Source organism: Macaca thibetana, chromosome 1, assembly GCF_024542745.1.
Source record: "Macaca thibetana thibetana isolate TM-01 chromosome 1, ASM2454274v1, whole genome shotgun sequence".
Classification (NCBI taxonomy): Eukaryota; Metazoa; Chordata; class Mammalia; order Primates; family Cercopithecidae; genus Macaca; species Macaca thibetana.
This window is the reverse complement of record NC_065578.1, coordinates 29,483,096-29,505,419: the sequence shown is the minus strand read 5'-3', so window position 1 is coordinate 29,505,419 and position 22,324 is coordinate 29,483,096. Positions and strand designations below refer to the sequence as shown.

The following is a 22,324-nucleotide window of genomic DNA, read 5'->3' as shown; positions in this document are numbered from 1 at the left end:
AAATCGGCTAATGCATTTCTCAGAACCATCCTTGCCATTAGGCAACACATGACTGTATTTTGCTGTGATAAGAAAGATGGACCAATGGGTGATGAGACCTGCTCATTCTGTCACAGCTCCAGAGGCTGTGGGGCCCGTCCCTGAGGACAGGGTAGGAGGAAAACATCCTGAGGAACCTATGGGCACTGCACAGGGAAAGCAGGGGGCAGTGGAAGCCATCTGTGGGGTTATGAGAGGCTTAGAGATCCCATGTGGACCATCAGTGTCTCCTAAACAGACCCACGAAGGGGTGCCAGGAGCAGGCAGGCATCTGGGCCCACCACCGCTGGCCCCACGTGAATACCCAGACCTGCCCCGTCTAGGAAGTGAGGCCTTCAGAACAGGAGAAGCAGGCCCTGGGTCCACTGTCCCTCCTTCCCTCTGACCATGACACCCCACAAAGGCCCTGTCTCTAGTGCAGTGATAGGGCTGGACTGGGCCTGCACGGTGCCGTCTCAAAGCTCCCAGGTTATCTGAGTGTGCAGCCAGGTGAGGATGCTGCTCTAATGCCAGGGTTTGGGCTGCATAACCCAGGGGCCAGGGGCAGGGGGGCCACCAGTATCCCCTCCCATCCATGCCTCCGTGGACTCAGGGGCTCTGCTAGGACCTGGGGGATTCATTGTTGAATCCCCCTCCACTGCTCCAGGCAGGAGGTGCTGTTCAGTGTTTTAGGAAGCATTTGCTGAGCACTTACCGTGTGCTGGACCACACAAAATCCACACATTCCCCAGGCTGACAGTTCCTTCCATGATCTGCCCACGCCCCTCTCCCGCCTCACCTCCACAGCCCTACCTACTTCTGTTCAGCCATCCTGATGCATGTGGGCCCATAGCTCCCATGCTCCTTGAACATGGAATTGGGCTGTGTTTCTAGTTGCTGTCAGCAAGGGCTGGATCTGGGGAAGGAAGCTGGGGAGGCATTGCATGAAGCCTTAGTTCCAGATCTAAGGTCAGAGCAGCCAGGGATGTTCCCGGGTGTTAGACATCCAGGCTGCAACTGAGATATTTTTGAGGATGAGAAATCCCTTTTCCCTTCTGTGGACAGCCTCTTCTCTAGACTGAAAACAGTGCAGCCTGCTTCCCCCACTCCTTCGGCCTCAACTCCAGCCCCCTTCCTGGACACTCAGAGAGTAGGGCCGTACAACCTAGAGCAGGGGTCCCCAACCCCTAGGCTACGGACTGGTACTGGTCTATGGCCTGTTAGGAACTGGGCCGCACAGAAGGAGGTGAGCAGCGGAGCAAGCGAAGCTTCATCTGTATTTACAGCCACTCCCCGTTGCTTGTATTACTGCCTGAGTGCTGCCTCCTGTCAGATTAACGGCAGCATTAGATTCTCATAGGAGACTTGTGAACTGCATATGCAAGGGATCTAGGTTGCGCACTCCTTATGAGAACCTAATGCCTGATGATCTGTCACTGTCTCCTACCACACCCAGATGGGACCATCTGGTTGCAGAAAAACAAGCTCAGGGTTCCTACTGATTGTACTTTATGGTGAGTTGTATAATTATTTCATTATATATTTCAATGTAATAATAATAGAGATAATGTGCACAATAAATGTAATCACTTGAATCATCCCCAAAGCATCCCCCCTCCACGCCCATCTGTGGAAAAATTGTCCTCCACAAAAGTGGTCCATGGTGCCAAAAAGGTTGGGTGGAGACCCCTGACCTAGAGGACTGTGAGGGCTGGTTCAGTTTTGTTCTGTTTGTGTGTGTGTGTGTGTTTGGGCAATGCCCCAGGTGGTGGTGAGACAGTGTCCATTTCGCAGATGCAGAAACTGAGACTCAGGGGAGGGGAGAGTTTTGCCCACCTTTGCTGGGTCAGGACTTGTTCGTGTTGGGAGCCAGCCCGGGTCTGTCTGGCATTGTTACCCTCTCTGCTGTCCTGCCCTTGCTGTGCCTGGCTTGGTTTGTGGAGCAGTTTGCCCTCAGTGGGCCCCCTGGGACAGATGGTTTGCTCAGGGCTAAGGTACTTCTGTCATGTCAAACTCAGGTCATGATGCTCCCCACAGAGGGTCAGGTCATCCAAACACGTGAGCCCATGTTGGGTGCTGCAGAGCTGGAGTCTGCAGAGTCAGGGGTCTTGGCCTAAACACCCAGGAAGCCCTTATGACCTAAACACTCTTGGGTGGAAACCTGGGGAAGTCCATTTCCTGCCATGATTTTCCTGGATCCTTGGAGGTTAAAGTAATTCTACTCTAGCTTCTGCCCTGGCCCCTAGACACACTAACCCAGTTGTGTCTTCAGCCTCTTCTGATGTCCCCACCTGTTCCACACCAGCACCCACAGGGCTGCAGGCCTCTCCAATGATGGGGCTCATGAAGAGGCAGTCAGGCCCCCCACACAGTGTCAAGTGTGGTTAGTAGTACCCCCAAGCTAATCAAGCTGCCCCTTTGCTTAGAACTCTTCCATGCCAGCTGGGAAACTTCGAGTAAACCCAGCCCTGCTGCCAAGGTCACAAAGCCCTGCAGGTCGGCTGTTGCCTCCTCCACCTCCACACATTCTTTCCTCACCACACACAACCCCAGGGCCTTCTTTAGATCCTCCAACACACTCCTTCCTACCCCAGGGCCTTTGCACATGAGGTTCCTGCTCCCTAGATCACTCTAGCCCTTACTCTTCAGGTAACTGGCTTATTCAGCCTCAGGTTAGATATCAGCTCCTAACGTCACCTGCCAATCCAGGTTAGTCCCCCTGACTATTCTCCCACATAGCCTCTTGCACATGGCATGTTTGGCTCATTTCAAGGTGTACTTCAATCTTTGTGACTTTTCCTTGAAGGGCCATGTCTTCCTCCTGGCTATGAGCCCTAGGAGGGTGGGCACCTTGTCTGACTTCTTTATTTCTCATTCTTGCTCCCAGCATTTGCCTGGCACAAGTAGGTGCTCAGCAAATGATCTCGAAGGATAAGTCAAACCATAAGAACAGGAAGGGAGTAAAGAATAAAAATGCCCCGTTCCTTTAAATGAACAGAAATAACTCAGGATGTTAATTATTTTTTATTTTAGGGGTGGGATATTTTATTTGATTATTGTTTATTTTACTTTCAAAAATGAACTCACACTGCATAATTAGAATTGAAAATTATAGTTTCGGTCTCTGGTTTGTGTCTAGACTCTTGCCTTAGTGATAGGAGTCGTTTCCTATCTGAGCTGAAACCTCTCAGGGGCATGGGCTTGGGTTGGGGGTACAGTTTAATGTCCCAAACTGCTGGTTAGATCAGGAAAGTGAGCTGATCTCAGGGCAGGGCTGCTGTGCTAACGGTCTCCCACTAACAAGCCAGGGGGACTGAGCCTACCTGCTGTCCCTCTGTCCACAGCCACTGCCCCCGGCCTACCTGCATCTCCCCTATCTCCACCCCAGACTTTCCCTAGAGGTAGGAGCTGTGTCCAACATCCAGAGATGGAATTAGCCAACTTCATCCCCAAGTCCTCTTCAAGGGAATTCTGAAAAGTGAGGCTTCCTGGATCCTCTCCTGTAGAGCAGGTGAGGTGGGGCAGAGTAGGGAATGTGAAGGGCTGGCTGGGGCATCTCTAGATTGTCAAATCCCCATCAGAGATAACAGCTCTCCCCATTAAAGCTGCTCAATTCAACCAGTATTTGTTATTTTCATCACCATTCTCATTACCATGACAATTATCATCACCATCATCACCATTACTACCACCTGTATCATAACCATCGTACCATCACCATTATCATCACCATCACCACCATCATCACCATCACTGTCACCATTATCATCACCATCCCCATCACTCATTACCATTACCATCATCATCATCATCATCCTCATCATCACCATCACCATCCCCACCTGCATCACTACCACTATCACCATCACTGTTATCACCATCACCTTCATCACTATCATCACCATTACCACCATCATTCATTACAATGACCATTACCACCATTATCATCATCTTCATAATCACCATCACCATTACCACCACCTGCATCACCACCACAACCATCATCACCATTATCACCATCACTCCTTACAATTACAATCACCACCATCATCATTATTATCACCATCACCGTCATCACTGTTATCATCATCATCATCATCACTAACGTTACATTACCATTACCACCATTACCATCACCATCATCATTATTATCACCATCACCATCATCACTCATTACCATCACCACCACCACTATCATTATCATCATCATCCTCATTATCACCATCACATCTGCATCACAATAACACCACCACTATCATCACCATTATTATCACCATCACCATCATCACTATCATTGCCATCACAATCAGTAACATTACCATTACCATTACTATTACCATCATTACTCATTACCATTACCAACACCACTACCTCATCATCACCATCATCATCATTACCGCCATCACCATCATCACTCTCATTACCATTACTATTACCATCATCACCTATTACCATCACCACTATCAACACCATCACTATAATCACCAGTACTATTATTACTAACTTTACCATTACTCTTACTATCATCAGTTATTACCATTACCACCATTACTATCATCTACCATTACCATTACCATCATTACCATCATCCTCACCACCAACTTAGCTAGTTCCATGTTCCAGCCACTTTATATACACAATTGCACATCCTGATGTAAGATGGCTTGAAGGGCCGATGTGAGTATGTGATGTGGTTTGGCTCTGTGTTCCCACCCAAATCTCATCTCAAATTGTAATCCCTGTAATCCCCACATTTGAGGGAGGAACCTGGTGGGAGGTGATTGGATCATGGTAGCAGTTTTCCCCAGGCTGTTCTCTTGATAGTGAGTAAATCCCATGAGATCTGATGGTTTTATAAAGGGCAGTTCCCCTGTGCTCACTCTTCTCTCTCCCGCCACCTTGTGAAGAAGGTGACTGCTTCCCCTTCTGCCATGATTGTAAGTTTCCTGAGGCCTCCCCAGCCATGCAGAACTGTGAGTCAATTAAACCTCTTTCCTTTATAAATTACCCAGTCTCAGGGAAGTTCTTTGTAGCAGTGTGAAAATGGACTAATACAGTATGAAAGCTCGTGATTTGGTTGCCACAGGCTCTGCAATTTGTATCCACATCATTCTTTAAGACAGAAACTATCAGAATAAGCTGGGAAGATGTGGCTACTTTCTGGACACGAACTTCAAAGTATAGAGAGCCCTCCACCCACACTCGTGCCCCCTTAGTGACCCAGGACAACCTGAGAGCCTTCCCAGAAGCCTTTCTGCTACTGCCCACTGCAACCCTTAGTCCCATAAAGTTTCTCTCCTCAGAGTCAAGGAGGTTAATGCCTGCCTTGTTTTCAACCTCTCTTGGGCTTTCCCTCTGCTCCAAATTTTGTGATTTGAGCAAAAAAATGTGTTCTCCATCCTTAGGCCTTATCATTTTTCAATACTTCTGTCCTATCCAGCTCTCAACCTACAGTTTTTACTAAGTAATACTGATGCTAGAGTGATGGAGACTAAGCTTCACCCAACAAACCCTGGGGCAGCACAGAATGTGAGGATGGAACACGAGGCATTTCTGGCAACAGTGGGGCAGAGAGCTGAGAAGAGCCTGGCCTGGGACCCGTCTTCACTCCTGTCTTCGTCTGCTTGGGCTGCCACAAGAAGGTAAGCCACAGACTGGGAGGCTTCAACAACAGACATTCATTTTCTCACCATTCCAAAGGCTAAAAGTTCAAGACCAAGGTGTCAGCAGGTTTGGTTTCTCCTGAGGCCCCTCGCCTTGGCTTGTGGATGCTGTCAGGCTTCCTGCTGTGTCCTCACGTGGCCTTCCTCTGTGTACACAGGGGAAGGTGTCTGTTCCTCTTCTTTTATCGTTTTTTTGGCAAGGTCTCACTGTGTTGCCCAGGCTGGTGTGCAGTGGCGTGATCTCAGCTCACTGGAACCTCCGCCTCCTGGGTTCAAGCAATTATCATGCCTCAGCCTCTGAAGTAGCTGGGATTACAGGCATGCACCACCACGCCTGGCTAAATTTTGTATTTTTAGTAGACTTGGGGTTTCGCCATATTGACCAGGCTGGTCTTAAACTCCTGACCTCAGGTGATCCTCCTGCCTCAGCCTCTCGAGTAGCTGGGATTACAGGCATGCACCACCATGCCTGGCTAATTTTTGTATTTTTAGTAGAGACGGGATTTTGGAATGTTAGCCAGGCTGGTCTCAAACTCCTAACCTCAGGTGAGCTGCCTGCTTCAGCCTCCCAAAGTGCTGGGATTCCAGGCGTGAGCCACTGTGCCCAGCCCTCTTCCTCTTCTTATAAGGACAAGAGTCTTCTTGGCTTAGGGTCACCATCCCGATGACCTCATGCAGTTTTACCTCTTTGAAGACTCTGTCTCCAAATACAGTAGCATTGGGGGTTAGGGCTTCAACATATGAATTTTCGGGTGACACAATTCCATCCGTAACAATCATCCTCATCATCTTCCCCACCACCACTACTGTCATCTTCATTATTGTCATTGTTATCACCATCGTCACCATTAATATCATCAGAATCCTCATCACCATAAACATCATCATCATTGCATGTAACTCACATTAAACACTTGCTTAGTGCTGAGCATAGTGCTATACATGGATTACCTCATTTAACCCTCTTGACAACGGTGAGGCAGGTATACCTGTTGTCCTCATTTTACACATGAGGAAACTGAGGCACTGAGCGGTCAAGTCACTTGCCCAGGGTCACATGGTAAGCGGGGAGTTGGGCTTTGCGTACACCCTCTTAACCACTACACTCTGTCTCTGTCATGGTGAGAAAGTACTTCTCTGTGTCTAACTTTTCACTCTCCTGCTGTGGCCAGAGTCTGATTCCTTATTCTGATATCAGAGGAGTCCACAGGCGGAATCAAGGGGAAGGTTCCAGGGCACTCTCCACTGCTTTCCTTTTATCTCTTCTCCTCCCACACTCTCCCTGGGGGGTCCCCTTCACACCTGAGATTTAAATTATCACCTTTCTGTTGATAATTCCCAAAGCCCTCACACCCCAGGAGCTTCCCGTGCAGCCAGACCTCCTGCAGTGATCACCTGAGCACCTGCTGGTTTATACTGGTTTATCACAGATGGGAAACTGGGGTCCAGAGCGGGAGACTTCAGATCTGAGGTTGCACAACCAGCAAGCAGCAGAGCCAGGGTCCAGGCCAGGGATTCCCCAGTGCTGACCATCAGGTTTAAACCTCCGCCCGCCTCACTCTGAAGTCCCATGCTCCTAACCCTGATGCTTCCTCTGCCTGGGGGACCTCCACCCCACCCCGCAGCTGTTTCCATCTGGAAAATATACACTGTTGAGAAAATACACTGTTGAGAGCCAATCAAGGGACGCTTCCACTGAATGGCCTTCCTTGATCTCTCCTCTAAAGTAGCCCCATCCCTAGGCAGAGTCCCTGTGTGAGCGTAAAAATCTTCTGTATCTGTACCATTTGCCCATGTGTCCTTCTCCCCCTTGACATGATGGATCGGCTGAGACAGGGAGGATGGCCACACTTTGGCTGGGACAGTAGGTGCAGGGAGAGGAAATGGGTTTGGGAGACTTGGAAGGGCTGCAGCTCAGAATAGGAAGAGGTCTGGGGCATCTCGTAACACATAGGAACTGCTGGTGGAGGCTCACCACCGCCAGGTAGTATGCCCAGCATCATTGCCTGGCCCTTCTCAAGAGCTCTGGAAGGCAGATACCACCAACATGCCCACTCCACAGATGGAGAAAACTGAGGCCCAGAAAGGCGAACAGACATGGTTAAGTTCACACAACTGGTGAGCAGTCAACCAGGCTGGGCAATTCTTAATCTGGACATAGAAACTGCTGATTCACTCATCTGTCCCAGGGAACTGTGGAATGAAAGGGTCACCTCCGTGCTCTGCCAGCTGGCTACAGAGAGCTCTGACTGTAGAGGCAATAATGGAGGAATGACCACTGAGTGCACACCTGCTCCATCTGTGTCCATCTGGAGAGCTGACCACTCCTCTGACCCTTTATCTCTGGCGAGATAGCTGAGGGTTCGGGGCAGCTGCTAAATAGGAACACCCAATGGGACAAGGAAGGAGGCCCTGAGTAGAATCCTGGAGACCTAGACTGCAGGCCCAGGAGGTCTGCAGAGCCTCAGCAGCCCCCTTTGGTTCTCACCTGTGAAAGCAGTCACAGCCCCATCACAGGCCATGGGACCGGGGCCAACAAGATTCTGCCAGTGACATGGCCCTGAGGGTCCTGCATCAGGATTCTGCAAAGCAGGACAAAGCTGGCCAAGAGGCGTGACCTTGGAGCCTGTCTGCTGCGCTAGAATGTTGGCTCCATGAGGAGCTGTGTCCTCAAGTCCTGGAACAGTACAGGGCACAGAGCAGGCACTCAAGCACCATTGACTGAGTGATGATGGATGGCAGCTCTGAACAAGCCCTCAATGCATGTGGACTCCATGGCTGTGGGTGAGCTCAGCACTCAGGCCATGGACGTGACCGGGTCACCAGCTGCAGGTCTCAGTGGCTTTTGGTGACATGCGTGTACCCCATCTCCCTAAGCTCCGCCTTCGTCCTGCAACTCAGCTGGGCCAGGCTCTGCTGAGCTGCTCTGTCACCTCGGAAGCAGGGGGACAATGTTCAGTAATTACTGGCTCTTCCATCATTCCTTCATTTTCCAGAACAGGTGGGGCCTTTCTGTCCTTTAGGAAGGACAGAGGGAAGATACAGAGGGCTGGATATTTGAGGGGATGGGAAAGTGAAGACAGAACTTGGATGGATGACAGAGAAGTGGGGGAAATACAAGCAGCATTTTTAGGTGTGTGTTTTTTCATTTGAACTCAGATGGATTTTCAAGTCTTTGCCAAGACTTCTGGAGTCAGGAGCGAAGGGGTGGAGTGACGTCAACAGCTTAGGGCATGTGACTGCCCAGCTGTGGGGAAGAGATGTGGAAGTGCAGCAGCAAATGCTGGACCTGCACCAGTCCATGCAGACCTGGCAACCCAGTGAGGAGGGCCTGGGGATTCTGCAGAGAATGGGCATTTATGGGGCACCTATTTTGTGCCCGGCCCTGCAGATTCAGGAGAAAACAAGGGTCACAGTAAGCCCTGTCCTTGTGGAGTGCACATGGCTGGACATTCTCTGCCCTCTCCTACTTCCCAGCCCCCACTGCCCTCTCCCTCCACCCCCATCTGGAGTGTTGATATTGGGGCAGTGTCCTGTCCTGGAAAGAGGTGAGTTCCAACCCTTGTTCTGTTGTCACTGTGCTGTGTGACCTTAGGCAAGAGTCTTTACCTCTCTGGATCTGAGTTTTCTCACCAATAAGTTGAGAAACACCTTCTTGCCTCTCAGAGCCTGCATCCCTCAAACATCCATTGCTGATTGACCTCACTGCCTTCTGCAGAAGGGAGCCAGCCATGTATGACCATTGTTCTTATCTTAACTTACAACCATCAGTTACAATAGTTGAAACTAACACTTAAGTCATTCTGGTATTTGGCAGAGCAAGATTCCCTCCTATTTCCTGCCTGCAACTGGCACTGTTGGCTTCATTGCTGCCCCATGACTGCAGGCTTGGGGAGTATGGGCAGCCGCTGCATAGACTGTGGCCTCCCCCAGTGAGCATACTGACCTTGTAAAGGGCATACTTTGAGCCTCTATTGGAAATCAAGTGCAGAGAGCATGGATGGGGGCACTCAGAGGCAAACCCATCCTGGAGAGGTCAGGAGAGGAGTGGATTGAGCCCTAGTTCTAGATGGAGAGTGGAGGGGAACTCTTAGCTCTGTCTCCTTCTGGCTACCCTTGGGCAAGCCAGTCACCCAGAAGATTGGAGATAACAGAGTTCACCACTCTCTGAGGGGTCCTGGAGGGCACCCAAAGAATGCCCATGCTGGGTGTCCCTGGAGGGATCCTCCTGGGACTTGAGGTCTCTCAAGCCCCTTGAATTTATGCCCCATTACTGTGCAGAGCAGAAAGCAGGGGAAATTGTGCCTCTTCACTAGTAAAAGTCAATATCACCATGAAGCAAATGACCTCTGACTACTCAGGTATGTGAGTTGTCACCACCCCAGGGCACAAAGGGGTCTGGAAGGTCAAAACCCTGAGAAGGAGGCTCCTGAGTCATGGGGGTTTCCAAGCCCCTTGGTGTCCACTAAGACCCAGGAACAGGGAAGACACATGGAGGAGCAGCAGGGGGAGAGCAGCCTGAGGATGTTCTGGGATCAGGGACCACAAAGGGACTGGTTCCTGCTTCTCTGCCTCCTGCCAAGTCACTGGACACATGCTTTAGTGTGTGCTTGTCATGTTCCAGGTACCGGGTATGAAGCAGGTTTACTATGTACGAGTTACCAACTTTTTTGAATCTAGTGAGACAGAACAAACCCACACACAAATTACACAAAGCAGGTGTATTCCTTACAGATAGGCCGCAAGGGACAATAGACACCTAGGATTTGTTGTGAGCTGCTCCTCACAGACTCAGGAAAGCTGCCCACGGTGGGTGGAATCTCATCTGTGCAGGCCTCACTAGAACTGCTGCTGAGGGACCCTGGAAAGCTGCCTGGAGTAACAGGACTTGCTGAGCCCCAGCACTGAAGGACAACCTATTTTTGGAGGAGCTGGAACAGAGCTGGCTGTTCTGGCCAGTCCCTTTGGATTTCAGGATGTTGTATTCTCAGTACATTCTACAGTTATTCTTGAGAACTACAAATTAGAAAGCAAGGAGGACAGGTTGGTCCAAGAACACCCAGAGAACTATCTGCACTGAGCCTTCTGCTGGGGATAGACCTGGGACTGAGACAGACCCAGGCCCTGAAGCTGTGGGAATGATAGTCCAGGGAGGGCCCAATATGACCCCAACACAGCACAAAAACAGAGTGTTGGGGTGATCAGACCCAACACCAGGCTGGGGGGCTATGAAGTCTGGTGGAGTCAAAGGAATGAGACGAGACAAGTTAAAAGTGCATAAAGTGGGACCAGGGGGCCAATGCTAGTATGGAGGCTGCGAATGCCCTGAGCCCTGGGAGCCCACGCTGTTTATTGGTGATCAAACAAAGAAGCAAGTGGTGAGGATGTGGGGGTTGAAAGAAGGCATTGTATCAAGCACATGATCTATAGCTGTGATGGTTTAGCATTTTCTTTGAAGCATATGGGACACATTCTGCTACTTGAGATAAAGAGAAATATGTTTTTCTAGTTTAAAATACAATCTATCTATGAGCCTGGGAGAGCTAGAAGCAAGGAGCCAGCAAGTCTAGACATATTCCAGAGGCCACAAGGGGTTTTATGCCCTGAGCCCTGGATTCCGTAAAAGCCACGAGGGGTTTTATACCCTGGGCTTAGATTGTGGTACGGCAGGGCAGCCTTCCACCCTTTCGCACAGAGCTTGGTGTTCCAAAGGCCACCAGGGGTTTTAGACCCTGGACCCTGGACATGTTCCAAGACTCTTTTACATTATGTCAGACGTGCAAGCCCTGCCTCAGCATTTTTCCCAACACTCAGTTTTTCCCCAACACAGGGGAATTGCAGCTGGGAGCAGGGCCCTGGAGGAGGAGGCTATTGCATTATGGGGATGGATAATTAGGGGGAAGGGTCAGATGTCAGTGGTGGTTTTCTGCCTGCATCCTCTTCTTCTCCCTGCATCACCATTATCACCATTGTGATGGATAATGTGCCAACTTGGTTAGGCCATCAAGCCCAGATTTTTGGTCAAACACGAATCTGGGTGTTGCCACGAAGGTATTTTTTTGGATATGATTAAATTTTAACTTTGAATAATGTGACTGAACCTCATCCAATCGGTTGGAGGATGTAAGAGAAAAAAGACAACCTTCCCTGAATAAGAAGGAATTCTGCTGGCAGGTGACCTTCAAACTTGAGCCGCAACATCAGCTTTTCCTGGGTCTCCAGCCTGCCAGCCTGGGCTGCAGATTTTGGACTTGCCAGCCTCCATGATCACGTGAGCCAGTTCTTTAAAAGAAAACTCTGTCTTTCTCCTCTTCTCTTTATCTCTCTGTCTGTCTCTCTCTCTCTTTGTCTGTCTGTCTCTCTCTCTCTCTCTCTCTCACACACACACACACACACACACACTTAAAGGGTTCTGTTTCTCTGGAGAACTTTAACACAACCATCATCACCGCCTCCATCATCATCATCATCATCATCATCATCATCATCATCATCATTGTCATCACAGCTCCCTCTGAAGCCCCCATTGAGCCCATGTGGCCCAGGCACTGTGCAGTGAAGGACTGTGTGACAAGACCTCATTACAAACCCTCCACCAACAACTCCAAGAGGCAGGTCCTACCATTCTCCCCCTCACAGGAGAGGAAACCCAGTATAGGGAGGTGAATGATGTGCCCAGGTCCCCATTTAATAGGTGGAGGGCCCAGAGGTGGCTCCAGGTCTCCACACCCCAACACAGCACTCCCTCCACCATGACATGGCCCCCCAGGACCTCTCTCTGTGGTTGCACAGAGGTTGGCCACTATGATAGCCCCACATCAGGAGGAGAAAGCAGGATGCTTGGGGCTGGGGACTCAGCCCAGGGCTCCCCTCCCAGCTCCATCGCCCTGCCTGGCAGCTGGGTCCCTGGACATGTTCCTGGGGTGTGTCGGGGGTGGGGAAGACAACGCCCTGCGAGCTCCTCGGGCACCTGAGTACTCAGCTCAGAGTCTCTGCCTCCACTGGGGCCTGGCCTTGGCTTCACCCGTTTCTTTCCCTGTAACTCCCATCCTGTCCTGTCTGACCCCTGTTGAGCCTCCTTCCAATATTCCCCTCAGCCTCCACCTCAGACACAGCCCTGTCAGTGCCTCCAGGACCATCCAAGGTCCTCTGGTCACACAAGGGGGCATTCCCATCCTAGACCCAGACCCAGGGCCTTCACCGAGCAACCTCCAGAGCCTGGCTCTCTCAAAGCCCCTTTAATGGGATGTTGGACAAATCCCCCTCCTCAGGCTCTCCCAGCCCAGCAGTGATGGCTGAGTGACAGGCTGGTACCTTCTCCTGCCCCCTCAAAGGGGATGGGCCAATTAATATGGATCCCCATTTGTGGTCATGGAATTTTAAATTCTGCTTTTCCCACTGAATGGCTTCTACTTGTTTGATCAGATAAAAATGGACACAGCCGAGCTAGATCAGAGAAAAATCAATAAGTAATAAAAGTTAACATGAGAGCAAATGCATCATATCAATCACAGCAGGAGCCAAGAGGGCGGCTGAGGTGTGAGATGCACCAAGCCCAGGGACACGGCTGCATGGGGTGGGCTGTGGAGAGCTGGTGTAGGGGAGGGGGTGTAGTGTCAGGTGGGCTTGGGGAGGGGTGGAGGGAAGTGGGCTGGGGGAGGGGTGGAGGGAAGGGAGGGCTGGGGGAGGAGTGGGGGGAAGGGTGGGTTGGGGAAGGGGTGGAGTGTCAGGTGGGCTGCAGCAGAGGTAGAATGTAGGGGGTGCTGTAGTGGGAGAGGTTGAGAGGGAGGAGAGCTGTAGGGAGAGTTGGGCAAGGGGTCGACTGTGGGGAGGTGGAGCCTGGGCTGTGAGGAGATCTTGGTGTTCACCATGGCCTGTGTGACTGACAGTTCTGGGGACTAAGGTGGGGGCAGCCAGGATGAGGGAAGGGCCCAGCCCAAGCTGGTGATCATTTGGCTGTGGGTGGTTAAGGGTGGGGAGGTGGAGGGTGACCTGGTGCAGACCTTGGGGCTCCGCACGCAGCTGGGCGCTCAGTGACATGTAGGAATGGGTGCGTCACTTAGAGGCCGAGCTTCCCCGACACTGTTCTCTCTCAAGAGACCCAACTCGTGTTCTAACAGGTCTGACATCAGAGGACCAACCCTGGGGGCCGGGCAGGGGCAGGGCCTTCTGTCCTCTGGGGGACTCAGCCCAGAGAAGCCCCTCCATCCCCTGACGCTTCCCTGCAGCTCTGGCCACTGGTGTTCCCATCCCACGTTGTTCCTGCTGTCCCATCCCTCCCCATAAATCCGCCATCGGATCTGACAACCTTTACAATGGCCGCCCTGGGAGAATAACCACAGCTGACCCCACAGGGTCTCAGCTATCAGGTCCTGAACTAGGCATATCACAGAGCTCTGTGAGGTAGGTGCTCTTACTGTCCCCAGTGTATGGATGAGGAAACTGAGGCACAAAGAGGTTAAATCACATGCCTAAGGTCACACTGCTCATATGTCATGGATCAACCTCCCCACACCCAAGACTCTCTCCCCACAGCTGGTGAAAAGGCCCTCACGATGACCTTGTCTTTGCCTTATTATGAAGAAGAGGAAACTGAAGTCCAGAGAGAGTAAGTGAATTGCCCGAGATCACACAGCACATTAGTGGCCAAGCCAGGCCTCTAGATTCCTACCTACGCCTTCACCTGCAGGCTGCTCTGGCCACCTCCTTCTCCATCCTGGGCAGGGAGATGACCCAAAGCCTGGAGGAAGCCGGACACAAAAAGGCCTAGGCAGCTGTGGAGGGCGCCATGAAGTTGGAAAAGGCTGACAACCACAAGCAAACTGCCCAGAGACCCTGTGCTCCCTCCTTCCCACCACACACAGCACAGAAACATCCTGTGAAAGTGAAGGTCAGCTCGAAGTAAACAGGTTAGTAATGGTTGTTGCCAGTGCTTTATTAATTAGGTGTCCTGAATACATGTAAACCTGGGTGTTTAATTTAGATTTATAGGGATAATTTAGATTTATAAGACTAGTTATTACACATTAAATATAGAAAATGTCAATTGGTTTTCATAAACATTTATTGAAATGTATAAAAGAAAACTATGGAACATCTAATCACTTTGAATTAGTCTGAGAGCTGACAGGGAAGGTAGGAGGGTGGAGCGCCTCATCTCACAAGGCGTGGGCTTCTCTTGGGCATCCTAATTCCATCCTCCCCTTGATAGTTAAGTTATTTAAGAGAACGCAGCCGCCCCAGCATGGAGGAGGCACACACTTAGAGATGACGCCCTGACTTGTGTCTGAGGCGGTGTGAGGGCTGCTGGGCACGCAGGGCCAGAGTGTTGCCATGGTGGCCCTTTGGGAGGGGAGTCTGGGGCCCTGGGGTCCCATCCCAGCTCCAGGGCTGCCTGGTCTGTGGATTGGGGGTGCTCTCCTCTCCTATGTGCCTTTTCATCTCCAGAGCTCAGAATCAGGAGGAGATAGGACCGGGGGTCTGGGAGGGGCCGTCTGGATGCCCCTGCTGGATGCTGGGGCTGTGCCTTCAGATCCTTCTTGCTCTGTTACACACACACACACACACACACACACACACACAGACGCACACACACAGACACATACACACAGACACAGATACACACACAGACACACAGTCACACATAGACACACACGCACTGACACACACACACGTAGACGCACACACACACAGACACAGATACACAGACACACAGTCATACATAGACACACACACAGACACACACACACAGACACATACACACACATAGATGAACACGCACAGACACACACAGACACAGATACACACACAGACACACAGTCACACATAGACACACATGCACTGACACACATGCACTGACACACACACATAGACACACACAGACACACACACATAGACACACACACAGACACAGATACACACAGACACACGGTCACACATAGACACACACACACTGACACACACAGACACACACAGACACATACACACATAGACGCACACACACATACACACAGACACAGATACACACACACAGTCACACATAGACACACACACACATACACACACACACATAGACGCACACACACAGACACAGATACATACACAGACACACAGTCACACATAGACACACACACTGACACACACACACAGACACATACACACACATAGATGCACACACACAGACACATACACACAGACATAGATACACACACAGACACACAGTCACACATAGACACACACGCACTGACACACACACACGTAGACACACACACACACAGACACAGATACACAGACACACAGTCATACATAGACACACACACACAGACACACAGTCACACATAGACACACACGCACTGACACACACACACGTAGACGCACACACATACAGGCACAGATACACAGACACACAGTCATACATAGACACACACACAGACACACACACACAGACACATACACACACATAGATGCACATGCACAGACACATACACACAGACACAGATACACACACAGACACACAGTCACACATAGACACACATGCACTGACACACACACACTGACACACACACATAGACACACACAGACACACACACATAGACACACACACAGACACAGATACACACAGACACACAGTCACACATAGACATATACACACATAGACGCACACAGACACACACACATAGACACACACACAGACACAGATACACACAGACACACAGTCACACATAGACACATACACACATAGACGCACACACACACATACACACAGACACAGATACACACACACACAGTCACACATAGACACACACACATACACACACACAGACACACACACACATAGACGCACACACACAGACACAGATACATACACAGACACACAGTCACACATAGACACACACACTGACACACACACACAGACACATACACACACATAGATGCACACACACAGACACATACACACAGACATAGATACACACACAGACACACAGTCACACATAGACACATATGCACTGACACACACACACAGACACTGACACACACAGACACACATACACAGACACACAGAGATATACACACACAGACACACAGATGCACACATGTGCGCATGCACACACACTCACACACACACACCGCAGTCCTGGGAGCACGGCTGTCACAATCCTGAAGAGGCCACATTGGAAGAGGCTGTGGGGACGTGCGATAACCAGGCCTTACTCCAGGTTGGTCGGGCCCACACTGCAAGGTGGTTTGGAAGGAATAGAAATGAGAACAGCAGAGACTCAGGCCTGCCCAGGAGGAGCCCATGGTATGGCGGGGACACAAGGTGCCAGCTCCCAGGGGAGCTTGGAATGTGTCCAGAGGCCACAATACACGCTGGGGAAGGTGGGGAAGGAGGCCGTAGGGTCATCTACTTCAACTCCCCTGATTTGGTGGAAACCCCATACAAGTCCGCAACAGACCTCTGGGTGACAGGTGGAGAGAACTTTGGCTGTTGCCGGCTCCACTGCTGGACGGGGACCCCCAGATCCACTTGCGGGTGTAGGTTTGACTTCTGCCTGCATGTCATGTCCCCTCTCCTAAACCTCAGACTCCAGGCACCTCACACTCCGGCGCTCCCTGTGGCTTCATCCCATTGTACCTGACTGTGCCCAAGAATCCTGAGAAGGGCTGGAGCAGGATGATCAGCTTCTGGAATCCTCTAGAGAAGGCTGCTTCCAGAACCTCGGATGGCCAGTTGGCCAGAGTCCCAGGGAATTGAGCCGGGAGCAGCTCCTGACCAATGCCTCTCAAGAGTTGGTGCATACATGCCCCAGCCCCTTCGCCCTTCAGGCAGGATCGTTCTCAGGATCCCCAGTGGGATGTACTCCAGCTGCCCACTGTGGTAGCTAGCTTAACTGTGCATCCTCCTCTTCTCTCGCTCACTTCCTTCCTCCCCCTCTAGACCTGCCTGCATCTCCCAAACAAATACTCCTGTATTTTTCTCTCAAGTTCTGCTCTTGGGGGAACGCGACGTAAGAGAAGGAAAATATATTCAATGAGCACATAAACGGTTACTTATTTATGATTAATTATTGATAGGAGCTGTGAAGAATAATAAAGCATAAAAGGAGTGGGTGGGTTTTAGATCTCATAGAGGGAAGGCCTTTTAGGGGATGTCCTATCTGAGTAGGGACCTGAATGAAGTGAGAAATGAGACGCGTGGAGGTGTGGGGTGGGAGGCAAGGGGAGTGTTCTGAAGGAAGGACAAGAGGATCAGCAAAGAGACCGGTGACCAGAGTGCTGTGGGTAAGAGCAAGGGTGATGGCCATGAGCAGGGGCGCAGTCCTGGAGGGCTTGCAGGTGGTGGCCCGGTCCTGTGAGTCTATCCTAGGTTTGTGGAATGCAAGTGACCTCGTGGCATCCTTGTCCAGAGGATGACACACAAGGAGGAGAAAAGCCCAATCCTTGCAGCTCTGTTGCTACCTCTGTCCCTTGGTTGCTGTCTAACCTCAGGCACTGTCTGGGCCTCTATTTTCTCTTCTGTAAAACAGAGATGATGTTGGGTGGGTGAATGGGAGAGTGCACCAGGAAGCCCCTGGCTCATAATCAGGACTCAGCAAGTGCTGATTCCTCCATGGTCAGCTGCATATGAACTGAGAGGTACCAGAAGGCTCGCATTCACCGGGCACCCATGGAAAGGTTCTTTCAACAGCCCTGGGAAACATGAGGCTTGATTTCATTTCCTGTCTTTGTCATGGTGATTAAGAACACACGATCTGGAGTGAGAGAGAAATGAGTGCAAATCCCACCTGCAACTTGGCCAGGTCACTCAGCCTCCCTGAGCCTCAGTTACTCACCTGTGTACAACACGGCAACGGAGTAGTTCATCCTGATAGATGGCACATGCGAAGATTAAATGAGCTGAAGCGTGAACATCCGAGAACAGCCACGATTTGATATTTACCATGTGGTGCCCCTGGAAGGTGGGGACTGGGTCCATGTATTCACTGCTGTATTGTCCCTCCTAGAGCGTTTACTGACCGAATCAATGGGTCCAGCATTCCCAGCTGATCCCAGCGGGCCCCTCAGGATAGGGGCTGAGCTGTCTTTGAGTGCATCCTTACTTCCCAAATTTCTAATCCTGTTCTTTCCATTTACCTGATCATCTGTGCAATCTGTTAGATGATGCCTGTGAATCAACGTACGTCTTCACCTCTGGACATCCGTCTGCCCAGCAGGCAGAGCGGGCAAGCATGGGCTGTTCCAAGTTCTGGCAGCTGGAAGGATTTCCCTTCCTTGCAGTTTTTCAGCGACACTCCTGAGTAGGGCTGAAATGCTGCAGAAGTCCACTTCCAGATGGCGCCAGAATATCAGGTAGGGCTACCTATAAATCAGGACCTAGTTTCTCTTGCTCATTTGACTGGTCATAGGGAGCCTCACACATAGGGAGGCCGTTAGTGTGAGCGAAGAGGACAGCAGCGATGAAGGAAGGGGCAGGTGCTCGGGTGATGCGAGCCACTTGCACATGCACTGCATGCGAGCTTTCAGGGCCTGCTGGAGTACAGACTTGTATACATCACTTCTACTCAATGACAAATTACTGCCACACACAGTCAACTTTATGGCTCAGTGGATCAGATAACACCCGGCTTAGGATGGGCAGCTGATGTGTCATAGAGACTTGATGCCCGTGGAGAACAGTTATCTTCAGAAGAGTGCAAAGATTGACTCCAGTACCCTGAGGGTCCATGCTATGGGGACTTGCTACACGTTCCACAGCAGCTCCATCTGTCATGGTCACTTTGAGGATCATTAGATGCCCCAGTGGCAGAGCAGCTAGCACAGCAGCCTAGACTTCCTGTGGAGCTTTTCTTGCCTGGGGCCCACTCAAAATCAGCGGCTTTACAGATGAGTCAGTAAAAATGCACAGAGCATCATACACAAAGGTGAGGGGGAGGCAGGTGCGTCACTTCCAAAATCCAGAGAAGCCCACTAAATGTTGTACTTCTTTCTTTGCAGGTGGTGGCCTGGACCTGCGAGTCTATTCTAGGTTTGTGGAATGCAAGTGACCTCGTGGCATCCTTGTCCAGAGGATGACACACACGGAGAAGAAAAGCCCAATCCTTGCAGCTCTGTTGCTGCCTCTGCCCTTTGGAAGGCAGTGCCAGCTGTCCATCACGATAGAAACAATATCCAAGTGTGCCCTAGAATGTTGGACCCCAGAACCCTCATGTAGGTGTCAGGCTCCTGGACTTTAACGGGGTTTACTCCCACCATCTGGCATGCGTATGTCTTGTTACAGCTTCTTCGGTACTGTCTGTTTCCTGCACAGCAAGTGCATTCTGCATGATGTCATCAGTCTGGCGAACCAGCATGATGTCCATGATGTCCTAAGTCACCAAGTTCCTTCAGTTTAGATTATGTCCTAGCAGGAGAGTTGACACAGCTCTGAAGTATGACAGGATATCCTGTTGTCCCTGCTGTGAGTTACAGTGAACTCCTTCTGGTAGTTGCCAGAACAATAGCTGCATGTAGTTCCAGGAGCTGTGCTGATTTTATCCTCCAGGAGAGATGTGACATCTGGAATAGCAGGTGCCACCACCTGAGCAAGTCTATAATAACTCGTGATCTCTCTCCAAGATCAATCTGCCTTTCTGCACAGGACACAGGCAAATTAAATGGAAATGTACAAAGTGTGATAGAACTCACAGACTCACCACCTCAGTATCTTTTAATTTTATAGAATCTTCAGGCAAGGGGAGGTTGGTTGCCTCAATAGGGACACAGATTCAAAGGAGGCTTGTGGGGAGCTGGGGGTTTGAGGTTCTCAGATTCATCTGAGCTCTTATTCCTATCTGGGGATCCCTCTCTTTTTCAATCAATACCTTATTGATTTCACATAAGGGATGTGGCAAGGGTGTGAGTTCAATTTATGTTGTAATTCTTCCATCCATGAAACTGGATTGCAATGTGGATTAAATTTGGGGCTTGATTTTTAGCTGTATCTTCTCTGGTTACAAAAGGCAAGACATTTCTTTAGGTCTTTTCTATGTCTCTAGTTCTCTGAGGATACTTTGATCTGAAAGTTTAAAGCCCAGAGCTTGTCACTTTTTTTCCTAGAAACTCTCCAACACAGTCAGAAATCGCCATCCCACCCCACGCTCCATGTCATAGGCATTGATTCTAGTGGTCAAGTGCAGTGGCCACTTGGTCTGCTAAAGTCTTGCCTTCAACTGACATCTCATCCCAGGCAAACACAGGTGGTAATTTAGGTAATTTTGATGTCCCTGCATACCATGGACCACCAGTGTCTCACTTCTCCGTGTCAGTGAGGTCATTGCTGTGAATCAGCCATTTAGCCCATCCCGAATCCCATCTTTGAGGGTTTATCTCCAAGGAACAATCCCGGTGTTCCGTGCTGCACCATTCAGGGTCCATTTAGGAAGCCAACCTACAACATGATCACATACAGAGGAGGGCTAATGTAGACACTGGCCATAGAAGGGTGGTGAGGGCTGAAGGAGCAGAAAGGGAAGGGATGGCAGCCCAGGGATGACTCGGGGACGGCTGCCACCCAGGGCTGACAGGCCACTGCTGTTGATTCTGGTCGAGAGGGGGCTGCCATGGCTGTTGCCAAGATCACAGAAGTTCTTGCTGCTGCCAGAACCACGAGCCACAGCAGCCTCCATCACCAGGAGCGAAGAGAAAGGAGAATAGCAGCTTCTCCCCACTTCTCCGGGCTTGCAACCTTCTGCCAGCACCTCCCATTGTCTGAAGCTAGGTGGAACTGGCGCTCCAGGGAGTGTGGAATCGCAGCGGTCAGGGCTTCAGCCTGGCACAGAGGCGCGCTCTCCAGTGGGGAGGGAGCAAAGAGACGACTGGACACATGAGCAGCACAGTGGGCCAGGTCTTGGCTTCTGCACCAATCAGTTCCAAACCTGCTCTGTCGCTTCCCAGCTATGTGACACTCAGAAGCAGTGTCACTCTTCCCATGAATGAAAAGGGACTCATAATTGCCCAAAGATTCAGTTAAGTAAAGTTTGTAAGAGCGCCCATCACAGTGCCTGGCAGCGAATCTGCCTTCCCTCCGCGCTTCTTGCTTCACCTCTGACTTACTTTCTGACCTTGAACAAGTGCCTGGGCCTCTCAGGGCTCTGTTTTCTCATCAGTAAAGTGAAGGGGTTTGGCCTGAGGCTTAGTAGTGAGGCGCTGTGCAACATCCCTTAAAGACCAACTGGGACTGGAAGTGGGGACCAGGGAGGCTCTGGCTGCCTCTGAGCGCTCTGAGCTGTGTGCCTCACCAGGAAACGTGCCCACATGCCAGACAGCTCACACTTCAGCCACCTCCAGGCTGCTGTCGCCCCTGGCAACACCTACTTGGCCTCTGTTCCCTTTGATGCACTCATGCTCAGCATGGCTCAGTTGACAAGAAATTGCCACGGGCAGCATGCTCAGTTCACTGTGGTCTGGGAAAAAAGGAACTTCAGATTAAATCTATCATGATGATTAGGTTTGTAAGCTCTGGGGCCTTCCAGGGGGCTGAGAGCCTGAGCTTTAAGAATTGTCCTGTTTGGGATGGAATTATGAGTTTAAACCTGTTGGATTTGAGGCCTGGGGTTGCTGGAGGTGCTTGCAGAGGCCTGTGTCCCTGGGAAGTGTTGTAGCTT

The 22,324-nt window shown here is 50.7% G+C and overlaps 1 protein-coding gene and 1 long non-coding RNA gene across 9 annotated transcripts in view; one reads left to right on the top strand and one right to left on the bottom strand.

Annotated features, from left to right (window-relative positions):
- The window catches only part of LOC126958525 (uncharacterized), a 32,763-nt gene extending 11,215 nt beyond the window's left edge, over positions 1-21,548 (top strand). The window contains exons 2-4 of the long non-coding RNA XR_007727211.1: positions 5,459-5,660; positions 18,840-19,031; positions 19,677-21,548. This is a non-coding gene — a long non-coding RNA (uncharacterized LOC126958525). The remainder of the gene's footprint in view (positions 1-5,458; positions 5,661-18,839; positions 19,032-19,676) is intronic.
- Positions 1-22,324, bottom strand: part of ZCCHC17 (zinc finger CCHC-type containing 17) — a 1,254,002-nt gene that overhangs the window by 847,217 nt on the left and 384,461 nt on the right. The window lies entirely within an intron of this gene.